The sequence below is a fragment of the Mauremys mutica genome, chromosome 3 (genome assembly GCF_020497125.1).
Source record: "Mauremys mutica isolate MM-2020 ecotype Southern chromosome 3, ASM2049712v1, whole genome shotgun sequence".
In the NCBI taxonomy this organism is placed as follows: domain Eukaryota; kingdom Metazoa; phylum Chordata; order Testudines; family Geoemydidae; genus Mauremys; species Mauremys mutica.
The window spans coordinates 164,399,756-164,413,003 of record NC_059074.1 but is presented as its reverse complement, the minus strand read 5'-3'; the positions used below and the strand labels follow the sequence as shown (position 1 = coordinate 164,413,003).

At 46.4% G+C, this 13,248-nt stretch overlaps 1 protein-coding gene across 3 annotated transcripts in view; it reads right to left on the bottom strand.

The window, feature by feature from the left end:
- The window catches only part of VASH2 (vasohibin 2), a 70,901-nt gene that overhangs the window by 20,350 nt on the left and 37,303 nt on the right, over nt 1-13,248 (bottom strand). The window lies entirely within an intron of this gene.

The following is a 13,248-nucleotide window of genomic DNA, read 5'->3' as shown; positions in this document are numbered from 1 at the left end:
GTCAGCCTGCACAACTCCTATGCAACACGAATTCTCCCCTGGCCACTTGGAGTTCCTTAATTGTCCCTATACACCACTGGAGCACATATGGAAAATGAAGCATGAGTGGACTCACCATTCCCCACCCCCAATCCCCTGGCAGGAATTCCCAAGAGCTAATCCTGGTTCTGATACAGATTCCCTTTGTGGCTTTACACTAGTCATTTAGCCTCAGTTTCCCCATGGGGACATTAATGGCTTAGTTAAAGGGCCTGGTTATGATCTCTCAGATACACCAGGTGGTTGAAGTCAATGGGCATGCACCAGAGTAAAATCAGTGATAGGAGAATCAGACCAAAGCTTGAGGGGCTTTGAAGATGGGCCAGATTCCCAGCTGGTATAAACTAGCATAGCTCCATTGAGAAGTATTTTAATAAATTCAAAAATAAAAGTTAATGGCCTGTACAAAATAAACATTTTCTTTCAGTAGAAATACTGGGCCACATTCCTCACCCCAATACACTGGTTTTACTGTTATTTTAAAATGGAGCTATTCATATTTAAGTCTCCTTTGCTTTAACGGTAGCAAACGCTGGAGATGAGCCCAAACCCAAATTCCTGCTCTGAAACCCCCCTGCTACCCTGATCCTTGGGAAAATTCCAATCCAGATCCAAACTTCATAATCTTGGGTTATTCCTATAACTGACCTGAACTGGAACACAAAATTGAAAGACACCTGAACTCTGAGGCTTGCCTGATATTCCTCTCACATTGGTGTAAATGAGAAACACCACCACTGAGGTCAATGGAGTTACGTTGGCTCACATCAGTGTAAGTGAGCTGAGAATCAGCTCTAGTCTTTAAATTGGATTGATCACATCTTGCATGGACACTTGAGTCTATCTAGGGAGACCAGATTGCGAGTGTGAAAAATCAGGACACATTTTTCTGGAGTAGGGGTAAAGTTGTGTATATAAGACAAAGTCCCTAAAATTGGGACATCTGGTCACCTAAGTCCATCTGAAAGCATCTTATTGACACTGCATTCCAAACCCACTTCATTATCAATGGAACAGTCATGATCATTTCACTGACAGCATGATCATGGCTTTTAAATTAGACAGAAGTACTCAAGCTGCTGGATCTCAGCCAGTTATAAGTTAAAAATCCAGGCATCACATACCTGTTTTCACGTATTTGCAGTAGAAACAGATAGTAGCCATTAATTTTTACCAACACCATGCACCACTGATGAAACAACAGCTTTAAAAAAAAATCAGAATTGGAACACAATGCCATGTTCACAAGAGTCCTAGCAGAAGTAAAGTACCTTCCTTCCCTATCCCCACCAATAGCTGCTCTATGATTACCCTGAAACATACCAAGAGTAGTTTCAGGTCAGAAGACATTCCTTATTTATTCTCCAACAGTGACTTCCAGGTCGACTTTCCTCAGTTTGTTAACCTGAACACGATTTTTCAGAGTTCCAGTAGCGTGAGCTCAACTCCAGTGTCAAAGTCAAGCTGTCTCTGGGCTGTGTACATCAACAATAAAGTTTCTGGAATGGGCACTTGCAGCTGGCAATATCGGTGTGACAGCAGCTGGCTTTCCATGGTGAGATGAGCTCAATTTACTGCCCAAAATCAATTTTACACAGAGCCAACAATACACAGCATGTAGGACTGGGCTAAGGCCCAAAGACCTTAACCAGTTTGTACCCAGGCCAAACTCCTATTGACTTTGATAGGAGCTTGGACTGAATAAAGACTGAGGCACAAACTGCCCCTTCTGCCCACTTGGGAGAGAGGGGAACAAACACCTAGCAGTCCTGGGGAGGAACAGAGATGGACAGACAGGATTGCTGCTTTCAGTGAATCATACCCCCATTTCGTGGACCTTCAGGAAGCTCCTCCACTGGACATCTGCAGAGGTTAAGATTCACAGCTGTGGGAGAGGACTGCTCTCTGTTGCATTTCTTCCCCTCAGCTTGCTGGGCTCACTATCTACCGACTTTATCACTATTAACTTAAGCACTTTCCCCTTCTGCAGCGTGAACCCCTCCCTCCAACCAGGAGCAGCTGCAGAACCAGCAGGGAATTCTCCTCTGGAGCTAACTGCTAGGAGCTGGAGGGGCCCCAGGAGAGACCACGGAGATATGCCAAGGGCCACTATATAGCTGCAGGCTTTGAGAGCCAAGTCTCTCTCACACACACACACACACACACACACACACACACACGGCCAAAGAAATGATCCAGTCCAAGCTCCATGAAGGGAAGGTTGCCCGGATGTCAGTTCCCTGCATGGGATTTTCCTTGAGTAGGGACTTGAGAATTTGTTCCATGGAGAGGAGATATGGACAACAACAGGGGGCTGACCTTGTCTGGCCTGAACCACACTAGGGGAACAGCTGGCATCAAAGTATTTTTTACAGTAAAATGGATGAGAGATGCTTGGCAAGTTAAATTCACTTCATCGGAGGGCCAGGACTTTCCAGCTGACTATGAAGGAACTGCACAAAGAAGTAGCTTCTGTAGAGACTTTCCATAGAGTCTGTTTCAAGCAAAATGGCCTAGCTGCAAAGTTCAGATCTGAACCTGAGTTTCTCTCAAGGCTTGGGAAGTGTTTATTTCTGGGTTTTGGGTTCAACCCAGCATAAATATAGGGTTCAAGACACCCAAAATATCAGATCCAAGATCCAGAATTTATGCTATCACGGGAGAAAACAAAACAAAAAAGAACTAAACTGTGTCCTTATAGTTGAGAGGAAAAGCTTGAAAATATGGATCTGAGCATAAATAAGTGGAGCAATGTCTTCCTAAATCTGCAGGCAGCTTGAAAACAGCAGCTCTGAAAGGTGTGAATTGTCCCATTCGGCTCAAGTATTAGCTCTAGAAACAAGGAGAGCAGTTTAGATTGTTAACTATTTCACTGATGGTGATTTTATCAGAAACATTCAGTTCGGTGCACTTATCTCAGACCCAGGAGCGGCTCTAAGAATTTGGCCGCCCCAAGCAGGGCGGCATGCCGCAGGGGGCGCGCTGCCGGTCCCGTGGCTGCGGGGGACTTCTTGCAGACGCGCCTGCGGAGGGTGCGCTGGGAGGGTGGCAGGCGGCTCCGGGGGACCTTCCGCAGTCATGCCTGCGGGAGGTCCACCTGAGCCGCGGGACCAGCAAACCCTTCGCAGTCGTGCCTGCGGGAGGTCCGCTGGTCTGGCAGCTCCGGTGGACCTCCCGCAGGCATGACTGCGGAAGGTCCGCCGGAGCCGCCTGCCGCCCGCCGCCCTGCCGGCAAAATGCCGCCCCAAGCGCACGCTTGGCGCGCTGGGGTCTGAAGCCGGCCCTGCTCAGACCCCAAATTATCTCCAGCACCTTCCCAGGTACCAAAAGCCATAACAGCTCCCTCCTCAGCTGCCAGAATCACAGGCGCCGACTTTTAGTTTTTCCTGGTGATGCTCCACCGCTGCTCCGCCCCAAGGTCCTGTCCCAGGGCCGCCCAGAGGAGGGGGCAAGTGGGGCAATTTGCCCCGGGCTCCGCAGGGGCCCCCCAAGAGAACAGCTGAGGCTCCCGCCTCCGCCCCTCTCCTGGATCCTTAGCGCATCAAGCGGCGTCCTCAGACAGTGCCGCAGCATGTCTCCGGCAGGACCCCTGAGCCCCGTCCCGCTCAGAGCCGCGTGGGGAGGGGGCGGGGCTGGGAGCTCCAGGCTGAGCTCAGCTCCCTCCGCTCGGTGTGGAGTTCCCAGCACCGCCCCCTCACCACGCGGCTCTGAGCGGGGCAGGGCTCAGGCCCCACCGGAGACACGCTGCAGCTGTTCAGCGATGCGCTGAGGCTCCGGGTGAGGAGGGAGCCGGGGGTAAGAGGCTGGGGCCAGGGGGTTGGCTAAGGGGCAGGGAGTCCTGGGGACAGTCAGGGCAGAGGTTGGGGGTGCGGTCAGGGGGCAGGGAATGGGGGGGGTTGGATTGTGGGCGTTCCGGGGGGGGTCTGTCAGGACTCAGCGGGGTGGGGGGTGTATAGGGGTTGGGGCAGTCAGGGGACAGGGAGCAGTGGTGGGGTCCCATGGTGATGGTGGGAGGGGCTCTGGGGGACGGTGAGGGGACAAGGAGCAGGATGGGTCGGAGATTCTGAGGGTGGCAGTCGGGGGCAGGAAGTGGGTGGGAGGTCGGATAGGGGGCAGGGCCAGGCTGTTTGGGAGGCCCAGGCTTCCCCACCCTAAAGCTCATTCAGCAGTTTGAGGCTTGCAGAAGAGCCAAGCTGTTAGCTTTTCCATTAGGGTTACCATCCCTTTCACTTCTCAAATGCCAAATTATAGTCTATATTTAATTTCAGTGCCATAGGGAGATTCATGTCAGGGGAGGGTAGCTTCATTTAAAATTAGCCACTGGGGGGAAGGATCACATGAGAAGAGCAATATCTTTCCCAACCCTACCAAGGGAGACCCCCGTCCCCTGCATTCCCTGAGGCTTCAGAGGGGTTAATTCAGTGGCTCTCAAACTTTTGTCCTGGTGACCCTTTCACATAGCAAACCTCTGATGCGACCCCCCCCCTTATAAATTGAAAACACTTTTTTATATATTTAACACTATTATAAATGCTGGAGGCAAAGTGGGGTTTGAGGTGGAGGCTGACAGCTCACGACCCCCAGTAATAACCTCGTGACCCCCTGAGGGGTCCTGACCTCCAGTTTGAGAACCCCTGGATTAATTTAATTTTAGCACCCTGTGTCCATTCACATGCATGTGCTATTTTGAGCATTTCAGTTTTGACAACATAGGCTCATCCCAGATTCTGGAACAAGCTCAAATGCTCAGTTCGTGGAGTATGTACATAAGCTATGCTAAAAACAAACTCACTGTAACCATCTCCAGCTTGTGAGGGACCACATGGCGCCAGTCTCTAGGAAACAGGTAAATGCATGGAGATTAAGTCCATTAATGGCTATTAGCCAGGATGGGTAAGGAATGGTGTCCCTAGCCTCTTTTTCTCAGAGAGTGGAGATGGATGGCAGGAGCGAGATCACTTGATCATTACCTGATAGGTTCACTCCCTCTGGGGCACTTGGCATTGGCCATTGTCAGTAGACAGGATACTGGGCAGGATGGCCTTTGGTTTGACCCAGTATGGCTGTTCTTATGTTCTAACCTAAATGAACCCAAAGTTATGGAGACAGATATGAGTCAAGGAAGCCAGCAGAGTATCAGAAACCTGGAAAAATCTCTGCCTGGATGAGCTCAGGTGTTTGGTTACAAGCTGAGGTGGTTCAAAAGTTTTGGATTTTTTTTTAAGCAGAATTTTTTTTATTGTTTCTTTAAACAATCAAACACAGCAAGCAGCAAATATTTGGCCACACACTTCTGAAACCTCAAACCATGTTCAGGTTTTGGCAGACTAATTTCAGCTTTTCAATTAAAAAAAACAACAAATTTTGAAGGAAAGCAGACATTGTCCATGATTTTTTTCTGCTTTTTAAAAACCCCTAGTTTTTGATCCAGAAAAAAATTTGATGGAAAATATTTGTCCAACCCTTTTAATGAGCTTTAGTGCCTTTTAGCACTAGCTGATGCTGAGAACCAGTGATACCTTGTAAAGAAGTTTTCTCAAAACTGGGTTTGTGCCGAAATGCGGAAGGTTTATTTTTCCCAGGGGCGCCCGTGGAGGGGAGCAAGTGGGCAATTTGCCGTGGGCCCCACAAGGGCCCTCAGGAGAATATAGTATTGCAATTTTTTTTTTATAGAAGGGGCCCCCAAAATTTCTTTGCCCCAGGCCCCCTGAATTCTCTGGGCGGCCCTGCCCTGTCCCTTCCCCCAAGGCCCCGCTCTCGCTCCACCTCTTCCCACCCTTGCTCCACCCCTCCCCAAGGCCCTCACCCGCCCACCACTCACTGGTCTCCGCCCTCCCCCAAGCCACCAAATTAGCACCTGCAATTAGCGAATCAGGGCACCGCCAAACAGCTGTGGCTGGTGAGTTCTGAGCACCCATGGATGGTCCAGCTCTGGAGCACACACGGAGTCGGTACCTATGGCCAGAATATCCTGATTTGCTCCTAGATGCAGTTATGTGTTTTCAATACAAACATTTATGTCCTATTGAATGAAAACTGAAATAGCAGAGAGAGCATCACATTGAATTTACTGTCAGATAACTAGCAAGTCCCTGCTGTACTGATTATGCTATTGATTTTTACAATTAATTCACTAAAATCCTCCATTATTTTACACATTTCCAGCCTGACACATCACAGAGCCCAGACTCCAGGGACACTGCTGAATTTAGGATCAGCCTGCCATGGAGTTCACATGACTCCCATATACTCTTTTCTTGCCTTGCCCAAGGCTAGGGGAGCAGCACATAAGGCCCCTGGAGTGCTCACTGCTGTGGAAGAGGAGATGTCACAAGGCACTGCACTCATCCTTAGCTAGAAAAGCTAAGGGGATAAGAGCAGACAGAATGGGAGGCGGCTTTATTTAGGCTGACAAGAGTGAGGCTGCTAACTTGGTGCAAGGCGGCAGAGGGGGAACTAAACCTCACACCCTTGACATGTTTGTCAGAGGAGGTTTAAGGCTTCAGCAAAAATGGATAAGCTACTTGCAAAAGCATCATGAACCTGCTAGCAATATCAGAGAGGCAGAGGGCCTCACAGGGCCAGCTGTACATAATCAGAGAGGCCCCAAGCAACGTAATGTGGATTCAGATCCAAGTTCTCCAGAGTCCAAGGATGTTTAGATCCAGGGATTTGGTCTAGCTCATTATTACTGGAGCAGATAGCTACAAAGTTCACATCTGGACCTGATCTTCTCCAAGTGTTTGGATCCAGAGTTTTGGCTCGGTCCTTCTCTAATGATAACCACTGTGTACAACAGTTATGGCTCCTAAGGAATACAGGCAGGGCTTGAAACAGCGGAAGAGGAGATGGGGTGGGGGCCTCTCCTCTCAAACCCGCCATGCCAATGTTGCTCTTTCTAGAGTGCCAACCTTCAGTGTCCAACTAGAATTAAAGTTTCCCAGGAGATTTTCAGTTACATAGATGGCCCATTGCTAAAGATTCCTCTTGCTCCCTTTTTACAGCATCTATTATTAGCTATCCAAGTGGTTATAGCTATTAAGTAGAAATCTTCCAACAGTCCAGTTTTCCTGCAGTAAGGGAATATCTTTCTTACAGAACTCAGTGATAAATCAATGGGATTCACCCTGCAGGCCAGGAAATCCTTTGCAGGACAGGTGGAAATGCAGGGATCCAGGATGGTAGCTGTGGCAAGTGTCTTTGAAACTGGTATCCATTAATCAAATAAATGGCAGGTAAAATAAGCCATTAAATCTCCTCAATTCTCACCTTCCTAGCATGGTTATATGCTGATCTCTTTTCCCCATACAACTGCTTTGCTTCTTCTTTAAATATACTTTCTGAGCCAGACCCTCAACTGGTGTAAATCAAGGTAGGTGCTTTGAAGTTAGTGATTATATAAGCTGATTTATACCAATTGAGGATCTGATCCTCTGTATTGCACATAAGATTTTCCAACAGTATGTCCTAGGTGACCTTCCACCCCCCTTCTGATTCTTTACCTGCACTTGTTTTAATAAAATGAATTTGGGGTGGAAAAGGTTCCCATGGCACTTTTTGGTTAGCTTTGACTCCTTCGCCATTACTCCTGTCCGTGAACAGAACTAGTTCTAATGCTTTCTCGCAGTGGATGTGGTGGAAGTTCCATTGTTCGATGGATTTAAACCTGGACTGAACAACGCACAAAGAATTAGGGGGCTCATTTCTGCACAGCTGTGCCTGTGATGATGGGATGAGGCCAGATAGTTAGATGGGTTCTGTTTGCTAGGAATCTAATAGCCATGGATGTGGGAGCGCCTCTGCTAAGCACAGAAAAGCTGCTCTCTCGGCATATGCAGGCACTGCAGTCCCAGTATCTAACTCCTCCCCCTGTCCAAATGCGTCTAGTGCGAAAGGAAGTTCTGTAAAACCTAATTCGACACGAAGGAGGATTACACAAGTGGTTAAAAAAGTCTCAGTAAAAGCTGATGGCACAAGCTGGCAAGCAGCCCGATTAAAGTGACATCTCCTTAATCTGCTCTGCACTAGGAGGTCTCAGTTTAAAGACTCCCACAGAGGGCTGCTGTGTTGGTCTATGCCCTTTTTGGTATCCAAGCAACAGGGAAGCTTGTCAGCACACAGAAGTTGTTATAACCAGTATCTTATTTCCACAGACAGAGAAGGGAACCGGAGGGTGACACAAAAGTCAGGGATGCGGCTCAGACATGTTTGAAAAGATCATCTTGACATTCAGGGAAGGGACAAGAGAATGACAAATAATGTCTCCTAACTGGAAACCAAGCCACAGATGCTCACGCTCACTGTTGCCTGCACAGAGAGGACAGCGTCTGGGGGCAATCCAGAGGTTGCGACAACAGCTAAAATACACCAAGGGCCTGATCTAAAACCCAATGAAGTCTATGAAAAGACTCCCACTGATGGATCAGGTCCCCAGTGCTCATCCCAAAAGGACCTCCCACAGACTATCCTTGCCAAGACCCTTGACAGAAATACATTCCCAGCCATAGGCGCTGACTGCGTGCGTGCTCCGGGGCTGAAGCACCCAAGGGAAAAAAAATTGTGGGTGCTCAGCACCCACCGGCAGGCCCCTCCTTCCCCTCCCCCCAGCATCTCCCGCAGATCAACTCCTCCCCCCTCACAGCACCTCCTGCCTGTCAAGAATCAGCTGTTCAGCGGTGTGCAGGAGGCATGGGGAGGGAGGGGGAGGAGCTGGGGGAAAGAAGAGACAGAGCGAGGGCGGGGCTGGATGATGCATCGGGGGGACGTCCCCAAATGCCAGGGAGTGGAAGGGGCTGGGGGACAGGAGCAGAAAGGGCAGGACTAGCCCCTTCCAGCCGCTGGGACTCTGCTGCGTGGCTGGCTGGCGGCTGCCTGAGAAAGCCTGGCTGGGGAGGCGGCTTCCGCTCCCTGCCAAGGCTGGGTGCCAGGGGCGAGCAAGCCTGAGCCCCCCTGGCATGTTTCCGGCTCACTCAGCATGCCTCCTACACAGCCCCCAGCAACTACATTCACAAACAAGCACTGAGGGCATCACATTTTGCACAAGAAATTTTGATGGTGAGTTTTGAACATGTAGCCATACACATGACACCTGGACCGGTTACTAGTTCCTGGGGGTTCAAAGCCTACAAGAGCAAGGAGCTCCTGCAGGAGGGTCCATCCTCTCCCCGGCAGCAACTCCAGGTATCTGGAAAATGGGTGAGGTTTTCTAGGGAAACGAACAGGAAAGCAGTTTCTATTCAAATGTTCCATGAAAAAACTGTGCTTTTTTGGTAGGAAAGTCAAAAATTCAGCCAAAACCTGAAAACTGTTGAAAATTGCCAAAAAAATTATCCAGAAACTGCTAAAAAAAGTTTCCATTCTGGGGGCTCGGTTTGCTGACCAAACAATAGGTTTTCAAGAGAAGCAGACAATTCCCACAGAAAGTTCATTTCCTTGAAAACCAAGTTTTCTAACAAAAAAAGTTTCAACAAATTTTTCTACCAGGCCTAGCAACAACATATTTAGGTGACATGTCCATAAGCATTCTGCATGTATGCAGGTATATACACATAAACATATGGGAATGCAAGTAATAGGCTAGCATAGGACCATAAAACCATGATTATAGGCATCACAGATCATCACTTTTGTTCCTGGAGTCAGTCTTTGGCCCTAACAGCTTGATGCCCTAAGTGTGCCTAGGATTCCCAGACCTGCATAGTCACTGTACTAGTACCACTCCTTTTGATTTTCAGTGGGAGGGTGGGGGAGTTTTAGGTGTGGGGATGGTCTCTCCACTTTTATGGACTCAAAATAATATAAGATCTGGTCTGCCCTCATACTTCTACCATCCAGAAAGTGAAATACTATCAGATGACCAGAAATTATGTTATTTTCGTCCCACAGGTGGCACCCTGAGGCTTTAACAACATTCCAGGAAAACCCAAATGAGCCACTTCCCCACACCTATTTAAAACCTGCCGGAAAGGTTATTCACATCCAGGAGGGTAGAAACCATCAGGAGAGAGATAAACATCTGCAGGCCTGATTCTGAACTTTCCTATAGGTATAAATTCAACTCTATTCAAGTCAGCGGAGTTAAATGGGTGTAAAGCTAGCACGAATGAGATCAGAATTAAACCCCAATGTCTCTTTTCCCTTTTCTATCATTTTAACCAAGCACAAATGCATTGTAGACTTGAGGGACCACTCATGAGCCAAAATACACTGTCAGAACAGTTCACTGTAACTTGGACTTCGCTGACCCAACAGCCACTAGCCAGGCAAAGTCAGCTCCATCCAAAGGAGATGGCTGGCTATGGTTCCTTTCAGATGTAGCACAAGTATTTTAAAAGACATCTTTTCAAATGAAGATCAAGTTGTAAAGACTCTGGCCCCGAGTCTATTCCCAGTTTCAATGGGCCTGTTTGAATGTGACTGGGAGCAGATCCTGGCCCTCACTCAGATAATTTGCATAGAAGACACTAGACGAAGCTTCTATTTTGGTCGGGGGGAAAGTGGATGGGAGAGGCAAAGGTGATGGAATCAGCATTTTGGATGTCATGAAACAGTTCTCCTGGAGAAAGCAAGAGATTTTACCTCACCCTTTTGTACAGCTGTTGATTAATCGCAGTTAACTCACGCGATTAACTCAAAAAAATTAATCGCGATTAAGCACAGTTTTAATCTTACTGTTAAACAATAGAATGCCAATTGAAATATATTACATATTTTTGGATGTTTTTCTACATTTTTCAAATATATTGACTTTTATTATGCAGAATACAAAGTGTTCAGTGCTCACTTTATATTATTACAAATATTTGCATTGTAAAATGCTAATCAAAAGAAATAGTATTTTTCAATTCGCTTCATACAAATACAGTAGTGCAATCTCTTTATCATGACAGTGCAACTTAAAAATGTAATTTTTTGTGGTTACATAACTGCACTCAAAAACAAAACAATGTAAAACTTTAGAGCCTACAAGTCCACTCCGTCCTACTTCTTGTTCAGCCAATCACTAAGGCCTGGGCTACACTAGTGGGGGGGTTCGAACTAAGATAAGCAACTTCAGCTAAGTCAAAGTACCTTAGTTCAACTTACCTGACCGTCCTCACGGCGGCAAGTCGACTGCTGCGGCTCCCCAGTCAAATCTGCTTACTCCTCCTGCCGAGGTGGAGTACGGGCATCGATTAGCAGATTGATTTATCGCATCCAGACGAGACACGATAAATCGATCCCCGATACATCGAACAAGTATAGACTTACCCTAAGACAAGTTTGTTTATATTTATGGGAGATAATGCTGCCCACTTCTCACTTTCTGGTGAGACTGTAAATAAGAACAGGCATTTTGTAGCCAACATGGCAAGGTATTTACGTGCCAGATAAGCTAAACATTTGTATGCCCCTTCATGCTTCGGCCACCATTCTGGAAGACATGCTTCCAAGCTGATGATGCTCGTAAAAAAAAATAATGCATTAATTAAATTTGTGACTGAAGTCCTTGGGGGAGAATTGTATATCCCCAGCTCTGTTTTACCTGCATTCTGCCATATATTTCATGTTACAGCAGACTTGGATGATGACTCAGCACATGTTGCTCATTTTAATAACACTTTCACTACAGATTTGATAAAACGCAAAGAAGGTACCAATGTGAGATTTCTAAAGATAGATACAGCACTCGACCCAAGGTTTAAGAATCTGAAGTGCCTTCCAAAATCTGAGAGGGACGAGGTGTGGAGCATGCTTTCAGAAGTCTTAAAAGAGCAATACTCAGATGCAGAAACTACAGAACCCGAATCACCAAAAAAACAAAATCAACCTTCTACTAGTGGTATCTGACTCAGATTTTGAAAATGAACATGCATTGGTCTGCACTACTTTGGATTGTTATCGAACAGAACCCATCATCAGCATGGAGACATGTCCTCTGGAATGGTGGATGAAGCATGAAGGAACATATGAATCTTTAGCGCATCTGACATGTAAATATCTTGCAACGCCGGCTGCAACAGTGCCATGCGTACACCTGTTCTTACTTTCAGGTGACATTATGAAAAAGAAGCAGGCAACATTATCTTCTAAAATGTAAACAAACTTGTTTGTCTGAGCGATTGGCTGAACAAGAAATAGGACTGAGTGGACTTGTAGGCTCTAAAGTTTTACATTGTTTTGTTTTTGAGTGCAGTTTTTTTGTACATAATTCTACATTTGTAAGTTCAACTCTCACAATACAGAGTGCACTACAGTACTTGTACGAGGTGAACTGAAAAATACCATTTCTTTTGTTTTTTACAGTGCAAATATTTGTAATAAAAATAAATATAAAGTGAGCATTGTACACTTTACATTCTGTGTTGTAATTGAAATCAATATATTTGAAAATGTAGAAAACCTCCAAAAATATTTAAATGAATGGTATTCTATAATTGTTTAATTGCTCGATTAATCATGATTAATTTTTTTTAAATCACTTGACAGCCCTACCCTTTTGCATTTAGGGCCCTCAATGCTCTGCCACTGAACTTGCCGGGGCGCAGGATCAGAACACACATGGTATGCAGCAGCACACGTAGCCCAGTCTTGTGCTACCACAGAACCTTAGGACAAAGCAGGTTGACTCACTGGTACCAGTACAAGGAAGAGAGTCGCAGCCTGAAAGCTGAACATCCTTTGCTTTTCTGGGTTTGAATAAGAACCAGAGTGTTACTTTACAGTAGTTTAAAGGTTTAGCTACATTACAACGTGCACATGCTTAGTTCTGTACGCAGCACAATTACAGAGGATCAGTGACGAAAGGCATCAAGACTCAGCTAAGTACTGTGTTGGGCATATGTTATAGAAACCTAGATTGTACTGAGTTTGAAATTCAGGTCTGTTAACAGGCTGTTAATGATTTGCCCAGGATGGCTATGGAAGGTTTAAGAGCTGAACTAGATAGCTATTTATCTAGGCATTTAGGGTCAGATCCTCAGATGGTGTAAACAGATGTCAAAGTCAATGGAGTTGACTTTAATAGGATTATGCTGATTTACACTAGAAGATCAGACCCTAGTACCATGCTGAGTTCCTAATAAGGAGGATTCGTTTACTCAATAAATCACTGAAAATCACAAACACATGGAGCCCCTTTAACTCACCTTCCACAGGCCCCTTTAACTCACCTTCCACAGGGGCTGTCATACTGTATCCCTAAAGTGCAGATACATTAACTAGTATTAT